This window comes from Mus caroli, unplaced genomic scaffold, assembly GCF_978045245.1.
Source record: "Mus caroli unplaced genomic scaffold, Mus_caroli_1 scaffold_2, whole genome shotgun sequence".
NCBI classification, from domain to species: domain Eukaryota; kingdom Metazoa; phylum Chordata; class Mammalia; order Rodentia; family Muridae; genus Mus; species Mus caroli.
Genome location: NW_028227257.1, coordinates 69192684 through 69197457, shown reverse-complemented (window position 1 = coordinate 69197457; position 4774 = coordinate 69192684). Strand labels below are relative to the sequence as shown.

The following is a 4774-nucleotide window of genomic DNA, read 5'->3' as shown; positions in this document are numbered from 1 at the left end:
AAGCCAATGAACTAAATAAATTACTCTGTGATTTCTGAATTTGAATTTCTTGGACCTTACAGTTCTTGGTCAATAATGTTTTCTCAGGGCCAACTTTTCTTTTGAAATTGGATTATAATCAATGGAAACAGAAGAATGTAATGCTAATATTGAATGTGGAGGGCATGATGCTACAAGAAGAAACATACATACATACACACACACACACAAACACACACACACACACAAGCACAAATGTATGCTCTCAGTTATATGCAGACTTTTGAAATTTTGAATAAACAGAAAGTAAAAGCAATGTGATTATCAGTAGAAGACTGCATGCAAAAAATTTGGTTAGGGTTTATAAAAATTCAGATTTATGTGGTTAGTCTTGATAACTACTGTACAAAATGAGAATAACTAATAAAGTAGTGTTACATAGTGAAAAGTTTAAGATTTTAGATGCTTTTAATTCATTCTTCATGTGTATGTAAAGTACTAACATGCAATTTCACTATATTTGTGTAAATCAAAACATAATGGTGATCACTGTTAGTATTCTCCATAAAATGAATTTTAAAAAATACAAATTGTAGAAACTATATTAAAATTATTTCTATGAGTCATAGCTATGGGCTAATAATTAAGTAAATAAATAATAATGAATAATAGATAATTTTTAAAAACCAGGAATTAAAAAATGGTGCTATTGTCATTTGTAGGTGTTGAGATCATGTGAACTGTAAAACTAAAGATTCTCTTTCTTTAAAAAATAAATGTCTTTTACCTTTTTATACTACCATAAAAATTATAAAAATGATGTATTCCCTCCCCCCCAAAAAAATAAATATTTCAGTGTGTGTGTGTGTGTGTGTGTGTGTGTGTGTGTGCACATATATGTAGGCATTTCTACTCCCACCCTTGAAATAGCACATATATGAAGGTCAGAAGAAACTTGAAGCAAGTTGTCTCTCCTTCTACCATGTGATAACAAGTAGGTCAGGTCATCAGGTTTGACAGCTACTGACTTTATCTGCTATAGCAACACACTAGTCCATATGATTCATCTTAGAACATGGATTCAAATGGATGGTTTTCAAATCATGTAAAATAGTAATGCAAACATTACTAAACATTTTAAGTATGAAATGGATTCATTTTCTTTATTATTGAGTTCTTGAATAAAATTCAAATGTTGGAGGCTAAGGATCCCCCAAGGACTATGAAAGCAAACACCTTTCCAACTGCTTGGTTCTGTTTAATATGAGAATGGGAAACTTTCCAAGGCAGACATAACTGTTGTCAGCGTATATAAGCCACTTTAAGGTAAAACACTCTTGTCAAAACTGGTCACAGCAGGAATGACAATGAAATAGCCTCAGGTTCAGGGAAGAATTAGAGGAAACTTGAGTCAAGATGAAGGAACTGTTGACAAGCTGGTTCCTTTAATGTGAGTACATCATAAAAATGCCTGTTGTATTCCATTGCAACTACTCATTTAAGGTCTGTTCATTTATTTTAGTATCACAATTTCATTTTTACCTTCTTGATGGGCTTACAGTGGGTTATGTATTGGTAGTTGTGCTTCACAAAAATATTGTACAAGTTTCCTTTACAACAAATCCTTGAGACTACTGGACACTTGAAGCAATTTTACATGCTCACGTCTTATGATTTCTTATTGTACTCTTACAAGTCCTGAGTCTCTCAGCTTAGAGAAGTATTATTCACAGGACACTAAACTTATTCTAATGTTATCTGCTTATCTTTGTATTATTGAATTCTGTATTATCTCAAAATACAGGCAATAAACTAGGAAAGTAGTTAATAAAGATTACAGGTAGATAAAAGTAGATGTATTTAGAATAATCATAATTCATTAATAACTCACAAAATCAATACAAACTATGATGAAAATGCCACAGATATTCAAGAGTTAAGCTAAACTGTATTTTGAACACAATGAAATTTCACAAACAATAAACACTCTGTATATATTTCATCTTTAAAGAGTAAAGTACCCATTTTTGCAAATATCATCAATGTGCTTAATTGACTTCTCAAAATCAAGATCCCTGTCAGTTATCTATACTCTGGAAGTAATATTGGAGGCTTTAGAGAGAAGTGTGTGTTTGCATTCCATCATTACTACTTTACTGAAGCGATTTGCACAGAAAAATCAATAAAAATTATTTTCAATAAAATATGTTTTTAAAGTACTTCCAAGAGAAACTATACAATACCTGTTAATAGATTAATGTTTTAATGTTCCAATTTTGATCCGAAAAGTAATAAGTAAAAAGTACAGGAATAAAGATGAAGAATAAATAAAGGAAGAAAGGAGAAACAGAAAAAAGAAAAGATCGAAAGCGTAAGAAGCTTTCATGAAATTTGTGTCCAAGCTAGAATATGAAACCTAATCATTAAATGTTGAAAGCCAGTTTGTACAAGACAAAAAGTGACATCCCCCAGGCCTAGAAATTAATGTAATTCAAATATACACTTCTATGTATAAGTCCAAAGTTCAAGAAAAGAAAATGCTGAAAATGTATCTTCAGCACCTGTGTTCTCAATTTATTAGACCAAAAAATATCCTCAACACATTAGAGGAAATCAGTTTATTCTGTGTATTGATATGTAGCCAAAAATACATCTATAACTGGAATTTTGAATTTATGTTTGATATATGTCAATAGATTTTCATTCTGGAATTATGATGGTCACTTTTGACTCTAACTATATCTCAGATGTTTGTGGAATTAGATATCTCTTATTTCATGTAGCAATGAAGATTTATGACTTAAAAATATAAGGATAATATTTGCCACTAACATTTTAAACAATATATTAAATTTGAAACTATACTTATTGTCTTTCAGATGTGGGAGAATGTTGACCCATGATTCTACATTACGGAGCCTTCTGAGCTAAGACATAATATACAAACACAAACAAAAAGAAATACTTTAAACTTGGGATGGATAAGTTGCTAAGAATTCGATTTGCATTATTTCTGCTTCCTTGACTCTTAGCAAAAAAAAAAAAAAAAGAAGCTATTATTTCTCTTTCAGAACTTCTTGGTTCACCTCTCTGTCTCTGTCTGCCTATCTCTCTCTCTCTCTCTCTCTCTCTCTCTCTCTCTCTCTGACTCTCTCTCTCTCTCTCTCTCACACACACACACACACATACACACACACACACTCTCTCTCTCTCACACACACACACATCTGTCTCTTTCTGAAAGTCGTTAGTGTTATTTAATGGAAGATTCTAATCAAACTGTGGTTTCTGAGTTTATTTTTCAGGGACTGTGTTCCTCAAGGCAACTTGAGATCTTCCTCTTACAACCATTTTCTGTCCTCTACCTGATGACTTTGGTAGGCAACCTCTTTGTAGTGATATTGATCATCATTGATCATCATCTCCATTCTCCCATGTACTTTCTGTTAGCTAATCTATCATTTATTGACTTCTGCCTTTCCTCAGTAAATACACCCAAACTGACCATAGATCTCCTAAAAGAAAATAAAACCATTTCCTTTGGGGGCTGCATGAGTCAGATCCTCTGTGTGCATTTCTTTGGAGGAAGTGAGTCGGTGCTTCTTGTAACAATGGCCTATGACCAGTATGTGGCCATCTGCAGGCCACTCCACTACAGCAGCATCATGGACAGACAGAAGTGCATCTGGCTCGTTGTGATATCATGGATTGTTGGATTTGTGCATGCCATTAGTCAGATGCTCTTGATTTTGGACTTACCTTTCTGTGGACCTAGAGTGATAGACAGCTTTTTCTGTGATATTCCTTTGGTGATGAAATTAGCCTGCATGAATACTGATACTCTAAAAATCAAATAAATGCTGACAGTGCATTTTAGCAACAACTTGTTTCATCCTCTTGCTTATATCTTATACTTACATTCTATTAACTGTTCAACATCGTTCTAAAGATGGCTCATCAAAGGCCCTATCTACATGCACATCCCATATCATAGTGGTTCTGTTGTTCTATGGCCAATCATTTTCATCTATCTGTGGCCAGTTAGCATCACCTGGGTTTACAAGTTTCTTGCTGTATTTTACTCAGTGATCACACCTCTCCTTAATCCAGCCATCTACACATTGAGAAATAGATATTAAAAATTCTATAAAGAAACTGACAAATCACATGTGAATCCAAATGAGTTTTATACTTTTCATGAAATCAGAAATTTTGTTTTTCTGTACCTCTTTAGACTCATCTTGACTTGAAATTGAATTGTATAATTTCATTTCTGCAATCTATTCTTAACTGTTGATGTATGGTTATGGAATATATTATTGTGAAAGTACATTTAAAAGACTAACACTTATAGTTCCACGAATTATAAAAAATGATACTTCAACATAATAAACGTTTTTGCATATGAAATTAGAAGATAATAAAAATGATGTAAGTGTGATAGTACCAAGAATTACTGAACATTACCAATATCGCCAAAATGCTAAAATCACAGTTATTATTAATCACTAGATTATTAATTGCTAGATTACTATCAACAGTATGTTACTTGAAATACTTATTTAATATTATTTTTATAACATATATATCTTTATGTGCCAATCCAACTTCTAATTTGCTACAGAAAATTCTGGAAAAACTTTCAAATCCTGGATCCATTTAGAAATCAAAATGATAACAAATATAATCATAATGCTAGTAGTTTTATCTGTACACGGTTTTATGTTTTTACTACTCATATAAATTTAGAATTTCTCTTTACTTTTTACTGAAAAAAAGGGCATTCATAAGATTT

General features: G+C 32.1%; 1 pseudogene; it reads left to right on the top strand.

Moving 5' to 3' along the window:
- Positions 1-3239: 3239 nt before the first annotated feature.
- On the top strand, positions 3240-4152 carry LOC147005848 (olfactory receptor 4K3-like; annotated as a pseudogene).
- The last annotated feature ends 622 nt before the right edge of the window (positions 4153-4774 follow it).